Genomic DNA, 19,309 nt, shown 5'->3' on the forward strand with positions numbered 1-19,309 from the left:
CAGCCGGAGTGAGTTGAGACAGCTCTGCAGGCTGTCAGCGCAGCTATCCCAGCAGGGTGCAGGAAAAGAGGCAGGGCGAATTATAACTTTTAAAAAAGGGCCAGGGCACTGTGCCCCGGAAAAAGAAGCCTAGCGAGAACACTACGCTGGGCAGAACTTTGACCCGGTGAGCCTGTTCTGGGCCTTCCACTGGATGGATTTGGACGAAATCTTTACAGAGTGGTAACATTAGATCGCAGAAGACATACTAGGTCAGGTCTGGCCAACCTGTGGCCCTCCAGCTGTTGTGAAACTACAAGTCCCAGCATGCCCAGTGTCTGGATATTAGTGAAAGCTAAAACTGTGGCAGGGCATGTTGGGATGTGTAGTTTCACATCAGCTGGAGAGCTACAGGTTGACCAGGCCCGTACTAGGGGGTTGAGGACCTCCTGTTGGCGTACGCTGGGCAGAACTGTGACCCAGGGAGCCTGTTCTGAGCCTTCCACTGAATGGATTTAGATGAAAAGTTTAATGAACTGTAAAAACCGACAGAAATAACCATAATTCAATAACCTTAAATTACTGACAGAAATAACCATAATTCAATCACCTTAAATTACTGACAGAAATAACCATAATTCATTAACCTTAAATTACTGATAGAAATAACCATAATTCAATCACCTTAAATTACTGACAGAAATAACCATAATTCAATAACCTTAAATTACTGACAGAAATGGAGGTAGGAAGACAAGAAATATTGTGCACCCAAGAGCCTTGGAATAGCAACATTGATAACAGAAGGAAATCTTTAAACCCATTTCGCAATGTAAAAGTGATTATAAAACTGAGCAGAAGGGAAAGATGGGGATTAGGGTTACTGGCGACACCTCATGGGTGTGCTGGAATGGCTGCTAAGATGCTGCTAATTATTTTTTAAATGTTGACAGTTACACCCATCTCATTGCTAACTTAATAACGTGAAGATTTAAAACCCGGGCAACACCGGGTACTTCTGCTAGTATTACACATATTATCTATATTACAGCATAACTGCTAATATGGTTGTGCTATACATTACTGGAATATTATGTGTCCACACACCAAGCACAACTATATATTTCTAACAAACATATAATACTAGAGATGTGCGCCGACCCCGTGTTTTGGTTTTGGATCTGGGTTGGTTTGCCAAAACCTCACCTCCATGTTTGTTTTCGTGTTTTGGTTTTGGATCTGGATTTTTTTCTTAAAAAATTAAAAAAACTGCTAAAATCAAATAAAATTTGCCTTTTTTTGTTCCTACAGTATTAATAACCTCAATAACATTTATTTCCACTCGTTTCCAGTCAATTTTGGTTACCTCACAGCTCACAATATTGATTTTTTTTATCTAGTTAAAGGGCCAAAAGGTTGCATCCAGCTTGCTGGCTCAAAACTGATTGATATAATTATTAATAGAGTTGAGGACTGTGCAAAGATGATGGTTGGGATACTCCTGAGGATTGAAGGCATGGGCCTTCATTGGCCTGGGGGGTCCCGTGCCCTGTATTTGTTCCGTATGAGTGTTCGGGACCTGCCTGATAGAGGTCACCTGGACGCGGTGGGCAGGCCCATAATTATGGCCATTATTATGCTAAGAACCTCTTGGATGCAATTTAGCAATATTATTATTAGGTTCAGCATAGTTAGAGTGTGCACTTGCGTCTGTCCTTTTTTTTTTGCTTGCAGCACTACAAGTCTCAGCAAGTAGCACCTCACATTGTGCTTTGGGTGTGCAATCTAGGGCCCCCCCCCTATGTATTATCAAGATGACTGCTGGCGGCAGCTACAACTTGTGGTTCTTGGCCTTGCTCCCCTGTCATGTGACAGCCCTCCATATTTTCTGCGGTCTTGAAGCAGTGTCACAAGCACCAATAGTGTCGCCAAGGGACGGTTACAAAATTCACACACGTGCAGTCGTGTGCACACAGAAAAAAAATATACAGAAGACACTATTTTTTTGGGGGGGGGGTCCAGAACATGGGCCCGGAGCACAGATTGGTGATGACTGGAGTCGGGTAGCACTAGGTTGCGTTGCTGTATCTTGTGTGGCTAAGCCTAACAGGCACACACACACAGAAAATAAATAGACAAAAGATAATATTTTTTTGTGGGGTTTTTTGGGGTCCAGAACATGGGCCCAGAGCACAGATTGATGACGATTGGAGTCTGGAAGCACTAGGTTGCTTTGCCGACTTGCTAGATCTTGTGCGGCTAAGCCTAACATGCACAGACACACAAACAATTATTAGAAAAAAAGACAAATGTGGATTTTTATTTTTTTTCAACTCCAGAAGAACTTGGGCCCAGAGCACCGATTGATCACAACTGGAGTCGGGCAGCCCTAGGTTGCAACTGGCATTGCTGGCTGGATCTTGTGCGGTACTGTGGTTAAGCCTAACACGCACGCACACACACACAGAAATATATAAGACACTTTGGCCCTCATTCAGAGCCGTACGCTCTGAGCAGAGCGCACGCTCGGAATGAGGGCCGCCCTCCATAATTATGGAGCGTCCTCCTGGACGCTCGTATAGCTGTGGGTCACCACCCACAGCCTATACGAGCGTGCATTTTGATGGCCGCGATGGTCTTGACCATCGCGACCATCGAAACTGCGAGCCGGAGCCTGCGGTTGAGGTTTTCAACCGCAAGGCCCGGAGTGATTTTGGCTCTATCAGAGCCAAAATCACTCCCACTGACATCACTAGTGATGTCAGTGGGCCGGCTTCTGACGGTAGGCGTTCCCTTGGGAACGCCCCCGTCAGGGAAGCACGCCCCCGGCACGCCCACCAAAGGGGGCGTGCTGTCAATCAACATCGACAGCACGCCCCCTTTGATCAGACACAACGAGCGAAGGAAAGTCCTTCGCTCGTCGCGCCTGGCGCATGCGCACGACGGAGCTCCCTCCATCGTGCGCATACTCAGTGCAGACCATCGACTCACTTGCGAGCGGACAGCCGCTCGCGAGTGGGTCTGAATCAGGCCCTTTGATTGATTTTTTTTTTTTTACTATATATATATATATATTTTTTTTTAAGTCCAGAACTTGGGCCCAGATGGACACAGCACATGCCCAGATGCATCTGCTGTTCTGCACCAGCCCAGATGGAAACAGTAGACATGAAAAACACCAGCCCAGAATGGATCAGCAGCACCAGCCCAGGACACTGCAGACAGCCCAGATGGATCAGCAGACAGCACAGTGACAGTGACAGCACCGTGATCATACCCAAATGGATAAGCAGTCACCAGCCCAAGACACAGCAGATAGCACCAGCACCTCTCCCAGCCCTACACTACCCACCCTCCCTGTTCAGTCTCCACAGCCGGAGTGAAATTGCATCCGTCGCGTGGTCCCTTATACACTACATTGATCATAGAGACAAAAGCTTGCAAACCGCGAGATTTCTGACTCTATGGTTTTGCCTCGGTTTCGAGATTCGAGTCAGACGGGAAACTCCGAGCCTGCTTGGATCCGAGTCGGTTCTGCTAAATTCGGGTGGGTTCGGATCTCTGGAATCCGAACCCGCTCATCTCTATACAATAGAGCATGTTTTTAGTGTAATGTTATAGAGGTAAAGATATAGGAGGTCATTCAGACCCGGTCGTTAGCGCCGATGCGCTCGGACTGGGTCGATGGCCCCCCACAGAGCATGCGCACGACGGCACCGTCGTGCGCATGCGTGAGACCCGCTACGACCGACAGCGCCGGTCGTAGCGGGTCTCGATCCAAAGGGGGCGAGCTGTCGATGTTGATTGACAGCTCGCCCCGTTTGGAAGGCGGGCCGGTGGGGTGGCAGCCCAAATGGAGGCGTTCCCATGGGAACGCCTACCGTTTGGGGGCGGCCCCACTGACATCACTAGTGATGTCAGTGGAGAGCTTCCGGCTCAGACAGAGCCAGAAGCTCTCCGGGGCTTACGACAAGGGAGACCCTATCCTAGGGTCTCGTCGTAAGCCCTGATGGTCGCGATGGTCTCTGACCATCGCGACCATCACCGGAGCGGTCGTTAGAGCTGTGGGTGTTAACCCACAGCCTAACGACCACAACAGAGGCGGGAGGTCAGGATGCAAGTTGCCGCCCAGTTTCTGAGCGACCGCTTGCATCCTCCGACCGCCTCTGAATGAGGTCCTTAGTGTCTATGGGGAGATGCCAGCAATGAATGAAGCAAACATTTAAATAGGTGGCAGTATTTGTACCCTGTTATACCCCATATTCCTATTTTGAAAGCTTATATATTTATACTACAACACACAATGCTACACACACTGACAAAAACTAACACAGCAATAAGCATCCAGCACCAGTTATACAATTATACCCCTGAAAGTGCCCTTTATATGCCGTCAGAATTCTCCAATGCCCTTTATAAGCCATTAGCATCCTACAGATGCTCCTTAGGTGTCATGAGACCCCTCCAGGTGCCCATTATGTTGGTTCAGCCATAACACAGCTGCAGCTCCAGGCATCCCATAAAAATAGGCCCATAGAATCCATTAAAGACAAGGTTGACAGGGAAAACATTTTTTGTGTCACCAACGGTGGCCTAAAGCCCAGCACATTCATCCCCAGCCAATTCAAAGTTTTGCCCACCTCGCTGGGCATCCAAGTCCCGCGCACCCACCAGCAGCTGTCTGAATAAGGGTCTCTACTGTGTGGCAAAATGTGAATAAGACACACTGCTGTGTGGAATCATGTGAATAAGTGGTACTACAGTGGCATAATGTGAAAAAGGGGTACTACTGTGTGTCATATTGTGAAGGGGCACTACTGTGTGGCATAATGAGAATAAGGGGCACTACTGTGTCGCACCTGAGTCCACCACTTGCTGATTGTCAACGGTTAATATTTCAACATTCACAATGTAGACAGCAGCAGGTCGATATTTTTGACTTCAACATGGTTAAAATGTTGACATCATTAATGTCAAAACCTGCAAAATGTTGACATTTGGAAAAGTCAACATTGTCATAATGTCTATATTGTCATGAGGCTTAGGGTTAGCATTAGGGTTGTTTACTATAATAGTGGTGCTCCAAGGTGGTGCCAGCTGATATAGTGGTAAATTGAGAGGGTGCAGGACCTTGAGGTGCACTAAAGGGGACTGGAGTTTGTCATAGTTGGGGTAAGAGCTTGGAGAGCAAGGGGGGTGGGCAATATGGAAAGCTTCACAAGCCCTCCGGGCACCACATAGAGGGCCTGATTCAGCTTAGGATGGGGTTGCAAAGCTGCATGAAGGCAGTTTTGCAATTCCGTCCTTGCTAATATGCAAATGCAGCAGGAGGTATATGACACCCCCTAATGCATTTGTGATCACAGAACTGCACCCAAGATCACAGGTTGGGATCACCATTGCGGCCATCGGTCGCAATGGTGGATGGCGCAGGGCCGCCGGCCAGCTGAGTCAACTTTCTCGGGCTGCACCAGTGGGGTATGGCTAGCCTGTGGGGGAGTACTGAAATGAAGAGAAAAATAGCAATCAGTGGCAGTATCACGCTGGGTGTTGAGGTCCCATTGGGGGAATAGAATGCTTCAATGATGCACTCTCTGACATTAAGCAGCAGCTCCTTTGGCCCTGCTTTATTTATGTATAACACCTAGGATCTGACTTTTATCTCATTTGAATCATTGTTATTAGTCAATAGAGCAGATATTATATATTCTGATCATTTTATTTCAAGTGACAAAATACATGTGTTAGAGTGAGATTCCACAGGGTGCTCAGCTTATTACTGCAATTACTGCCCCAAGCAGCTGTCACTGGAGTGGGAACACCTATGGGAAGCTCCCTTCTCAGCTATTCTCCTACTTCACAAATATACATTGCACCTACAGTATATTAATGTGAGTACTAATAACCATGTCATGTTCTGCCTACCACCATTATTTCAAGTCTCCTAGTACAGTATTTTTAAAAAGACCTTTCAAATAACACTTTATGGTGATGCCTAGGAACACCACCATTACTTTATATAGCAAAGCAGTGTTTTTTTAAACTCATACCTGCCAATAAGAAAAGGAGAGGAAAGGGATGGTGACAGAAACCAATAAGAAAGGAGTGGGGAGGGACAAAGAGTTGATCAGAGAGGGATGGTGACAGAAGCCAATAAGAAAGGAGAGGGGAGGGACAAATAGTTGATCAGAGAGGGATGGTGACATAAACCAATAAGAAAGGAGAGGGGAGGGACAAAGAGTTGATCAGAGAGGGATGGTGACAGAAACCAATAAGAAAGGAGAGGGGAGGGACAAAGAGTTGATCAGAGAGGGATGGTGACAGAAACCAATAAGAAAGGAGAGGGGAGGGACAAAGAGTTGATCAGAGAGGGATGGTGACAGAAACCAATAAGAAAGGAGAGGGGAGGGACAAAGAGTAGATCAGAGATGGGTGGTGACAGAAACCAATAAGCGAGGAAAGGGGAGGGACAAAGAGTTGATCAGAGAGGGATGGTGACAGAAGCCAATAAGAAAGGAGAGGGGAGGGACAAAGAGTAGATCAGAGAGGGGAGGTGACAAAAGCCAAAAAGAAAGGAGTGGACAGGGGCAAAGAGCCGATCCCATGGTAGATAGAGGAGGGAATTAAAGAGGTGAGAAGTGACTGTAATCACTCTGACAGGAAAGGGGAGGTGACAGAAGATGATCACAGAGGAGGGAGAGCAGGAGGGGAGGCAATCTGGGCAGCTTGAGGGAGTATGACATGTAGAAACAGATCTCAGATCCGTAACTTATTTAGGATATAGAGCAAACAAACCGAGATAAAACGAACAGGCGGCCGTCATACTGTGCAGCGCCCCCTGAATTCTGGAACCCTGGAAGGCGCCCTCTGTCCATCTGGGCGCCCGAAGCTCATGCTCCACTGGAACCACCCTCGCTACTCCCCTGCCCCTCACCACCCCTTAAATGTCTTTCCCTGTCAATAAGGCAAAGAAATAGAAATGGTTGTGTGCAATCACGCAGGATCCATTCTGCATTTTTGCAGAATGGGTCCTGTGCATACGCATATTGCCTATAATCAGGAATCTGCGCTCAGCATTGCACATACATAAATATGGCCTCCTCATGACTGAGACCTGTCACCTGAGAGAGTTAAGATTGAGGTAGATAATCTGATTTCTAGTCAGGTCTTTTTATAATTATATGCTGGATCTGGAGAGGACATTTATATATTTCTATTTATGTTGTATTTATGATATGTGTATATATGTATGTACACACATGGGTGGCTGAATGGGTGGGCTGGCAGGGACATTGCAGGGGCACTGCAGATTAGAGGGCACTGCTGAGGCCTACAACCTTCTTCCAGATAATGCCTGCAATGGCCGCCGCTATCTCCGCACATCTCCCCAATCTCGGCCACAACAGCACTTGCAGGCTGCAGCTCCTCCTGAATTCCGTCCCCTGCTACCGCCCCTTTTCCCCCCAGTTCACCAAGCAGACGCTCTGCCCCATAGATAAGGAGCTGGAAGTTGCTGCTAAGAGAAGGGTGGTTTACAGAGTAGGGGGGGTGGGCTTGGGGCATGTGTCCTATCCCCCTCCCCATCAAGAAGCCACCCCCAGTCATTATTCATTATTTAAATGGAACTGCCCTGCAGGTAGAAAGGTTGAGGAGAAGGAGGGGCAGTGTCCTAGTAAGGGGTGGGGCTAACAAGGGATGAGGAGGAGGGGGCAGTGTCCCAGCAGGGTGTGGGGCTACCAAACAGAGGGTACAGCCCTGACTCCTGCAATGTAACATGGGAGATAGGAAGGATGGAGGAGTCACCACAGTCCACTCTTTGGGCCTGATTCAGAGCCGAATGCTCTGACCAGAGCGCTCGCTCTGAATCAGGGCCCTCCTCCATGAAAATGGAGCGTCCTCCTGGATGCTCGCATAGCTGTGGGTGACCACCCACAGCATATGCGAGCGTCCATGATGATGGTCGCGATGGTCTTGACCATCGCGACCATCGGGCTTGCGACGGAGACCCTGCGGTAGGGTCTCGCTGCCGCAAGCCCTGGAGTGATTTTGGCTCTATCAGAGCCAAAATCACTCCCACTGACATCACTATTGATGTCAGTGGAGCCGGCTTCAGACGGTAGGCGTTCCCATGGGAACGCCTCCGTCTGGCAGGCACGCCCACCAAAGGGGGCGTGCTGTCAATCAACATCGACAGCACACCCCCTTTGGTGCGAGACCTCGAGCGACGTATTCCTCGACGCATGCGCAGTGGGGGAACATCGACCCGCTTGTGAGAGTCCTGCACTCGCGAGCGGGTCTGAATGACCCCCTTAGTGACTCTCAGCATATAAGGTATGAGAGACATTATATTATATTGTATTGCCCCAGTATGTGTAACTGTGTATATGTGTCTGTGTATATATGTCTCTGTGTAACTGTGTATACTGTATGTGTCTGTGTATATATGTCTCTGTGTAACTGTATATGTGTCTGTGTATATATGTCTCTGTGTAATTTTATATGTGTCTGTGTATATATGTCTCTGTATATATATGTCTCTGTGTAACTGTGAATATGTGTCTGTGTATATATGTCTCTGTGAGACTGTATGGATTGTGTCTGTGTAACTGTATAGCTTAAGGATGACCATCGACCATCGATGATTCATAATGTCGAATGTTTTTCCAATCGATGGGGGAGAACCAGATGGTTTCCCTCCATCGATGGAACAGCATAACCGAATATTTATGTATTTTTTTTACACGGTGCCGGGACACGGAGCATAGCTCTGCCCCCAATACTCGCTAAGCCCCACCCTCAGGTTTTGATTGGCCCACAGGCCAGTCGGTTAAAATACAGGGATGACCATCGGTTGGTAAAAACATCAATGGTCATCCATTGCATAGTTAGTGACCATCGATGACCACTTACTATATCACCATCGATGATAACCATCGATGCTAACACCACCGATGGCCATCCGTGGTATAGATGTGTCTGTATATATCTTTATGTGTAAATGTAACTATATCATACCTCTCAACTTTTGAAGAAAGGGAAGAGGGAAATAGGGTATGTGACCTATCAACAAAGGGACATTGCCAGGGCTGGCCCGCCCGTTATGCCGACTACACATGTGCGTAGAGCGCCAGCCAGCAGACTCATTCCTGCAGCAACCCCAACCGCCAAACTCCTTGCCCCCCCCAGGCCGCCGCAGTGAGGCACAATTTGTCGGGCGCCTGCTGAGATTTTACCAGCAGCGCCCAGCTCCCCGCAGCGGCAGCGGGAGCTCACTCCTGAGCTCTGGCTTCCGGCTCCCCCCATGGGCACTATGGGAGAGACGTCATGACATCTCTCCCATAGTTCCGAGGAGCGGCAGATGACAGCGGATGCAGGATCGTTAAGGTAAGCATTACTACTCTGGAAAATTTTACTGGGTCATGACTACTGGGGCATTATTATAGGGGCACTACTATTGGGGGCACTACTACTGGAGGCTAACTACTTGTGGCATCATTACAGGGGCATTACTACTTGGGGCACTCTTACAAGGGGCAATTTTACAGGGGGCACTTTTACAGGGGGCAATACTACTGGGGGGCAATTTTACAAGGGCACTACTACTGGGGCACTATTACAGGGGCCTTACTACTGGGTGCACTTGTACAGGGGGCATTACTACTGGGGAAAATTTTACAGGGGCATCACTATTGGGGGCAGTACTACTTGGGGCATTATTACAGGGGCAGTACTACTTGGGGCACTATTAAGAGGGACATTACTATTGGGGGCTTACTACTGGGGCACTCTTACAGGGGGCACTATTACAGGGGGCTTACTACGGGGGGCACTTATACAGGGGGCATTACTACTGGGGGCAATTTTACAGGGGGCACTACTACTGAAGGCACTATTACAGGGGCCTTACTATTGGAGGCACTTTTACAGGGAGCATTACTACTGGGGGAAATTTAACAGGGGCATTATGATTGGGGGCACTACTACTGGGGGCTAACTACTTGGGGCATTATTACAGGGGCATTACTACTGGGGGCACTTTTACAGGGGGCATTACTACTGCGGCATTACTACTGGGGGCACTATTACAGGGGCATTACTATTGGGGGCTTACTACAGGGGGCACTACTACTGGGGGTACTTTTATAGGGGGAATTACTATTGGAGGAAATTTTACAAGGGCACTACTAATGGGGGAAATTTTACAGGGGCATTACTATTGGTGGCACTACTACTGGGGACTAACTACTTGGGGCATTTGTAGAGGGGCATTACTACTTGGGGCACTATTACAGAGGGCATTACTACTGGGAGCAGTACTACTTGGGGCACTATTAAGAGGGACATTACTATTGGGGGCTTACTACTGGGGCACTCTTACAGGGGGCACTATTACAGGGGGCTTACTACAGGGGGCACTTATACAGGGGGCATTACTACTGGGGCAATTTTACAGGGGGCACTACTACTGAAGGCACTATTACAGGGGCCTTACTACTGGAGGCACTTTTACAGGGGGCATTACTACTGGGGGAAATTTAACCGGGGCATTATGATTGGGGGCACTGCTACTGGGGGCTAACTACTTGGGGCATTATTACAGGGGCATTACTACTGGGGGCACTTTTACAGGGGGCATTACTACTGCGGCATTACTACTGGGGGCACTATTACAGGGGCATTACTACTGGGGGCACTTTTACAGGGGGCATTACTACTGCGGCATTACTACTGGGGGCACTATTACAGGGGCATTACTATTGGGGGCTTACTACAGGGGGCACTACTACTGGGGGTACTTTTATAGGGGGAATTACTACTGGAGGAAATTTTACAAGGGCACTACTAATGGGGGAAATTTTACAGGGGCATTACTATTGGTGGCACTACTACTGGGGACTAACTACTTGGGGCATTTGTAGAGGGGCATTACTACTTGGGGCACTATTACAGGGGGCATTACTACTGGGGGCAATTTTACAGGGGCACTACTACTGGGGGCTCTATTACAGGGACCTTACTACTGGGGGCACTTTTTCAGGGGGCATTACCACTGGGAGAATTTTACAGGGGCACTACTACTGGGAATTTTCTTTACAAGGCATTACTATTGGGGGCTAACTACTTGGGGTATTATTACAGGGGCATTACTACTTGGGGCACTTTTACTGTGGGGCTTTCAACAGTGGGCATTACTACTGGGGCCAATTTTACAGGGGCACTACTACTGGGGGTTCTATTACAGGGGCCTTACTACTGGAGGCACTTTTTCAGGGGGCATTACTACTGGGGGAAATATTACAGGGGCACTACTACTGAGGGGCATTTACTATTACTATTACTATTTACTATTTACTGCTGGGGGCACTAATCCAGGGAGCATTACAGGGGCACTACCACTGGGGGCACTACTGCAGAGGGCATGAATACAGGAGGCATTACTACTGGGGCCACTACTAATGGGGGCATTGCAGAAGGGGCACCACTACTGGGGCACTGCAGAAGGAGTACCACTGCTGTGGGCATTATGCGTAAGTGCCACTACTGCTATAGGCATTGAACAAGGGTCACTACTACTGTGGGCATTGTATTAGGGGCACTACTACTGTGGGCATTGTATTAGGGGCACTACTACTGTGGGCATTGTATTAGGGTCACTACTACTGTGGGCATTGTGTATAAGGGGCACTACTGTGTGTCAGAACATAAATAAGGGACACTACTATGTGGTGTAATGTAAATCAGGGGCACTATGTGCAGTGTAATGTGAATACGATTGTACTACTGTGTGGTGTAGCTTGAATTGGGAATACTATTGCGTGACCATGCCCATTTCTTTTAAAACCTTTCCTTTAGCATGCCTCACAACCATCCCTATTTTGGCGAAAAGTGTCCCAGATGGGGGGAGGGAATTGTGAATAGATGCCCTGCACATGCATGTGGCATCTATTGACTGGAGAAAGGGACTAGGAGCATGCCCAGCAGCTCCAAGAGCACTGGGCATGTATCCAGGATGATTGGAATTATGGGGTGGTGCTTGTGATTATGGCTTTTCCCATGAGACCACACCCTTTTCCTTTGTCGGGTGCACGCATCATCACCGTGTGCAAATTCCGCCAGAGGGTGCCAAAATGTATCTTTGCTTACCAAAAATATTAGGCTCGGGCAGGCCCTGGATGTGGCCTCACAGGAAATACCAATGCACGCGAGCCACGCCCCTATTTTTATCATGCTGGGGGCTTGCCTAGTCAGTGGCGGAGATTTAATTTAGCAATAAACATGAAAGTCACCACTGGTAAGTGATAACACTGGCCTGATTCAGACCCGCTTGCGAGCGCTCGCAAGCGCTCGCAAGTGTGTCGATGTTGCCCAAGTGCGCATGCGCACGTCGGAGGCGACTTCATCGTGTGCATGCGCAAGACCCGAATAACGATGGCCAAGCCGTCGTTATGGGTCTCGCACCAAAGGGGGCGTGCTGTCGATGGTGATTGACAGCACGCCCCCTTGAGTGGTATGCCGGGGGCATGGCTGCCCAGACAGAGGTGTTCCCATGGGAACGCCTATTGCCTGGGGCCGGCCCCACTGACATCACTAGTGATGTCAGTGGGAGTGCTTTTGGCTCTGATAGAGCCAAAAGCACTCCAGGGTTGCGGCAGACGAGACCCTACCACAAGGGTCTCGTCGCAAGCCCGATGGTCGTGATGGTCTTGACCATCGCGACCATCATTTTGGCCGCTCGCTATAGCTGTGGGTGGTCACCCACAGCTATGCGAGCGGCCAGGAGGCCGCTCCAAAAAGTAAGAGGGACGGCCCTGATTCAGAGAGAGCGCACTGTCAGAGCGTCAGACTCTGAATCAGGGCCACTGTCTGGTGAAGTCTTCCCAAAACCTATTTGACTACTTGTACTTGCACTGCCACATTACTTGTTCTGTTAGCGCTATCTCAGGGTGGCAATAACAGATTAAGATTATTTTTTGAAGAAAAAAAAAAATATATCTATTTATATATAGTGACTGTTAACTATTTTATTATCATTTCAATTACTTTTTATTTTAAACTTTATTTGTATTTTTTTATTAAAAAGTAAAAGTGACAGTCCAAGCCATGCACTTCTGCAAAGCAGTTAGGTAAGCCTCACTGCCCTCAGTGGCAAACGCAGGAATTCGAAAGGGGGGTTTCCAAATACTGTATATACCTCCAAAAAACAAACGACACTAGGACACTGGGGTAAAGAACAATAGCTTGTCGTCAGGACCATACAAACTGTTGATCTTTTTACAATAAAATCTATTGTTCTTTACACCAGTGTGTTAGTGCCGTTTGAACAATGCTGTTAAAACTTGATCCTGTGCCAGAATCCAATATCATACACCTCCAAAAAACAGAGTGCCAGCAGAAGTGTGTGTGTATATAGTATATACACACACACTTCTGCTGGCACTCTGTATATACATATATATGGATGATGGACAGTCAGTTCGGCATCTCACACACAATGACACAGACACGCAAACAGACACACTCTAACCTAGACAGACAATCACAAAGACTACACACACACCAACGCAGACACTGACACATACATACACACACATCTTTCACAAACGAACATAAGCACAGGCAAAGAAGTCCCCCCCCCCCTGTGCTGACAGTAAACCCCCGCCGGCGGCTCCTCTCCCACTGGGCACCCCCCACATAACTTCACCTTGGCTCCTGGTCCAGGAGAAAGCGCAGGTAACGCAGTCACTCGGCGGCAGCTCATAGCCTGGCCCTCTTGCAGTCAATTCTTCCTAGGAGGAGCTGCGCGCTGCCGCAACAGCTCCCCCTACAGTCAGCCAGCCCATCTCCAGCCGCAGGCACAGTTGCTCCTGCGGCTCCGGCAGCTCCTTTTAATAAAAAAAAAAATATGAAAATGCTGTTTAGCTGCGCGGCGATGGAGCGGCGGCCAGGGGGGGTTTCTAGGTACTCAGAAACCCCCCCTGCGTGCGCGTATGGCCCTGGCCCAGTATTGTGATCAGGGTCGGATTGGGCCGCCGGGCTAGTTCCCGCTGGGCCGGTCTTTTTGGTGGCCGGCGGCTGCCCAGCCCACCCAGCACCCTTCATCACTATCTCCCTTCGGCTCTCCCCTGTTGTGCTGCCGCAATCAGCTCCGATCGGGCAGCTGAACAGCGCAGCAGCATGGCGGCCACCCGGCCCTTCATCAGTCTGACCCCCCAAAATCACCTCACCTCTCGCGCGGTCTACTCTTCCTGGATCCCGGCAGTCCCGCTGCCGCGATTGGGCAGCTGCACTGTACACACTGTGCAACTTCTGGGCAAGTGCAGAAGCCAGTGTGAGTGACTGGGTTAAAAAAATATGGCCGATGGGGGAGCTGCTGCGTATGCCCAGCCGCAGCAGCTCCTCCCATAAGCCTTTGCGGAGCCGCCCCGAGCCCCTCCGTGGTCCGCCTCCAGCCTGTTACACAGGGACACAGGCAGCAGACATAGCTGCTAAACAACAACAACCGACCAGGAGGCGGTTGCGGCTGGGCTGGCGAATAATTGAAAATATTCATTATTATAAAGTAAGTCTACAATATTCTGGATTAGTTATATGTGATATATACATATAGCTCTCTCTCTCTCTATATATATATATATATATATATATAAATGTATAGATGTGTGTGTGTATATATATATATATATATATATATATACATATATATATATATATATATAATTCAAAAGGAGAGCCAGCACATCAACTGAAATGCAAACAAATTCTTTATCAAAAAGAAGAATAGATAGCAACATGAATGTGTACAAGTGCGTTCACTCACGTAACCCAAAAAAAGGGAGACAGTGCCATAAATGGATCAGGGTGGTAACAATAGCCAGTGAAGTCATCCCATGGGGGAACGCATGGCACACAGCCCATAAAATACATATGTGGATATAACTATATATAGATTGATATATATAGATATATCTATATATATAGATATATCTATACATAGATAGTTATATATATATATATATATATGAAAAGTAATATATATCATATGACTATCATATATGTGACATAAATATATCTGATATATATTTTCATAATTACTTGTATGTAAATATGTATATTTAATTATATATATATACATATATATATATATATATATATATATACACTTTATATACACATACTTGCTTCTAAGAAGAGAGCATCCTGCCCTCTCACCAGACTCCGCCCCTCAATAGACCCCACCCCCTCAATAGACCCCGCCCTCATTAGGGCTACGCCCAAAAATTTCCCGGGCTGGTTTTTAGACCAAATCTGCCCCTGATTGTGATTGATGCTATTTATTTAAAAAAAAAAAAAAAGATTACAGCTAAGAAGATAGTTTATAACCCTTTTCCAGGGGGTATAAATTGGGTCGATGTTTGGTTTTAAAGGGTCAAAGAAAAATAACCTGGGTCGAGTTACCCGGGAATCTGACTCTAGTAGCTATAAAGGTCAAACTCGGGAAGGACCCGGGTAATGGTGCGGTATAAATGGCATGCCACAGGTTACTGATTGGAGCTTCAGTGAGCAGTCACCACCCACATTTTATTACCTCATTTTTGTGACCTGAAAAAAGGCCATTTGTAATGACATACACAAGTTTTGCAGGGCAGACCCAGATTCAGTGTGAACGGGGTCGACTCAGGAATAATCTGGATTAAAGGTGCAGTGTTATACCCCTTTCACATCGCAATGACGGGTCACACCCAAAGTTATGTTCACGTATCCATCCTGGGTGCGACCTGGGTAGGATCCCATTCAGACTGGCGGATTGATTATGTCACCACCATCACGTGATGAGCCAGCGCTTGGTGATGAGATTATCTGAGATCAGACACAGCATTTTGTTGGAAATGGGGTATTACCTTATTAATTTACTACAGTGGCTAGGGATGTGGGATGAACATTTACAAATATATGGCAATTATCAGTGAACATTTTTTTATTTTCTAGTAACCCAAACTCTAGCACTAAGGGAAAGGTAGATAATACAGTTCACACACATTCACAAAAAAACAAACATAACATATTTGTTATAGCTCCACCTAAAGTGGTTGAAGGTAGGTGCTAGCTGTGCCTTCCATGGAGCTAGCCAGACCCCACAGCACAGTATTAGTCACACCACCACAGCGCTGGTCACACCCCCTGTAGCAGCACACAATAGGCCCTAAATAAGTTTCAGCTCCAGACCCATTTGGACCTTAATCTGGTACTGCCCATGTGGAAGGATTCCGCTCCCCATCACTACTCCAGAGCTACAGATGCAAGTATCCAGAAGACAAGCAGCAATGTTAGTGCATCTTAAATCAAACACACTTTACTTTTATCAGTGGCTATGACTTTCATTGCAGTTGAAGTAAAATGTACAGCATATCCTGACAGAGAGCAAGCTGGAAATTGTAATTCCAAAATAGCCATAGATTATACTGGTATACAAACATCCATATATTACACTGAGAAGCTGATTCACTACATAGCGATATGGCACTGAACATCACCGTGGTCATCAGCTGCACACATTTCCATCATATAAGGTAACCTGATCGTCACAATTATCCTGCGTACATCTATGGGAAAAACTTACGGTGATGCTGGTCGTGATGTACAGCACCAAATGGCACATCTTGGCAATCATGTTGGATTGCATCACCCTCTTTAAGTGGAATTGCACCTATAAAGTATAACTTTCATCATATTCATAATACCTACAGCTTACAAGGTGGGTGACTGATCGAGCACTAATTTTCTGCTGACTTTAATTGTTAATGAATCTATTTATTAATGCATGTGTATATCCATATGAATACAGTTTGTTTATTGATTAAGACACATTTTATCTCTGTACTTCATTTTCATAGTATATGTGAGTGGACGGAGATAAAGTACCAACCACTCAGCTCCAAATTGCCATTTTTCAAATACAGCCTGTAAAGTGGCAGTTAGGAGCTGATTGGTTGGTACTTTATCTCCGTCCACTTTATCTCTCTCCAAGGCTTAGTACATAGACCCCATTGGCACTAATCATGTCCTCTGTGGAATGAATACCCCCCTATTTATGGCAGGATATCTCCTCATTAGTGGTTTGCCTTACTCCTAAGTGGGGCCGATAATTGCATTAGGGGCAGGAGATATAAAGTCTTGGACAATGGTAAATTGAGCAAAGGGATAGAAACCCAAGAGGTGGAAAATACCATCTAGAATATTGATACGGCCATACCTGCTCGTTTCTGTCTCCTTCTAGAGTCACCATGTCTGCTCTCTATGTCCTCTCCAGCTGTTTTCCTTCTCTTCCTGTCTGCACTCTCTCCACTGTCCTTGTCACTTTCTTCTTTCTTGTCCTGGCTCCTCCCCCTCTTATCACACTTTCGGTTGATGTTATCCACAGAACAATTTTTCAGACTCCAATCATCAGAGCTGTCTATCACTATATAGCCATCTTCCACACGTAGGCTCATTTTCTTTCTGTTATTATGGGACTCGGCTGATGGTCTCCTCTTTCGGTTGGTGTTATCCACAGAACAATTTTTATGGCTCCCATCATCAGAGCTATCAATAACTATATTTCCGTCTTCCACACGCAGGCTCCTTTTCTTTCCATTCTCATGGGACTCGGTGGATGGTATCTTTCTAGCCTTCTTCTTCTCTTCTGAGCTGTCAAAAATCCTCTTTTTCTTTAAACCCATCATCTTCTTTTTTCTCTTAGAGATGGAAAACTCCTCTTCCTCTATGCTCCTGGCTTTCTCCAGATGTGACGCCATCCTGCCAACGGTCCAACTGCCTCTCTGACTACCAACTGTCACTCTGAGCTTTGAAAGTAAACAGCAGCATTTACAGCAACAGGTGATCATGTGACAGCAGCATGGCAGCCACTGGTGGCACCAGCTATGCTTTACCTGTCAGCCCACCAGCGCTGATACCCATCTCATGCAGCTATCTTGTAGCTGATACTGTCATTTTTCCTATTGAAATGAATTAATGTTGATAAATGCTTGAAGTTACAGATCAGGGGTATTTATTAGTACAAGTCAAAGCACAATAGAAACCCATACATTTATATACATTTTTGTTTGTGGAATAGGGGTTCTGTGGCATCACTGACAAATCACTTTGCTGGACGGACTCAGATGCATGCATCTTTTTTCATGGATGCTGCTTCTTACAGAGACAGATTAGCTATAGAAGGTTAGTTTGCATAGTAAAGAATTTAACATTTCAGACCTAGAAATGGGGCCTGATTCGGAGAAGGGCTCAATGGTGAAATTTACTAAGATCGAGCGATTGTTTGCCATTGCGCATGCGTGTAAGTCACATTGCGCAGGCATTGTGATTGTTTTGCGAACACACAGAGGATTCACTCACAAGATGAGTGACAGGTTGTCAGTGTTTAGGGGAAGTAACGGGGGGTGGTTAGGCAAATGCAGGCATGTCTCACCATTTAAATGGCGTTTTATTAGCTGTTACGATCGATTTTGCAGCATGAGAGCTCTCTGTGTGTCAGGAGAGCTGCAGTATTTGCATCTGGTCAGAGTTGCCTTACATGCTGTGTGACTGGCCGATGTACATCGATGGTACCGATGTTTATGCTGTTGCACATCGTCAGACTGATATAAAACGGTAGCACTGGGTGTCCTTGTACTCGGGTAAGCTGTGGCATAGCATATATTACCAGCTGCATTCTGCATTAGCGCCTATCTCTGAATCAGGCCCAGAATGCATTACAGAGGCTTAAGAAGAGGTATTAGCAACAGCATGAGGCACAGTCACAGTGCCCAGTTCTATTATTTACCTCTTTAGTTGGTGGTGCTGGAGTTTTAGAACTATTCTGCTGGCTGCACCTATTAAACTCTTTGGAAAACAGAGAGTTACCTGGCATGGAGCCATATTCAATTAGAGCGGACTCGCAACACTTTTCCGCCTCCCAGACTTTCCGCCTACTTCGCTTGTTTTGTAGGCGGAAAAGTATCGCGCGCATGCCCGCTTTACCCCATATTCAATGTGAAAGTACGCGTAAACAGGACCCGGAGAAACTTGAACAGGTGGAAAGTACTGTCAGATTTGGGGAAATTAGCCTGACACCCCCCAAAAGATTTTCTGACATGGGGGTTAGCTATGGTCCCCCCCAATTTGGCTTGCTGAAGGTATTTGGCGATTTTAAATGGGCTCAATAGCTGCCAAATAGCGTTTTTGAATACGTAGTGCAGAATAATATTCAGGAGGTTTTTTTTGCATAAAATAACTTATCCCAGCAAATTTGGGGTTCTTGAAAATGGGGGTCAGCATATTTAAAAGTTGCAAA

This window comes from Taudactylus pleione, unplaced genomic scaffold (assembly GCF_031769625.1).
Source record: "Taudactylus pleione unplaced genomic scaffold, aTauple2 ptg000154l, whole genome shotgun sequence".
NCBI lineage: Eukaryota > Metazoa > Chordata > Amphibia > Anura > Myobatrachidae > Taudactylus > Taudactylus pleione.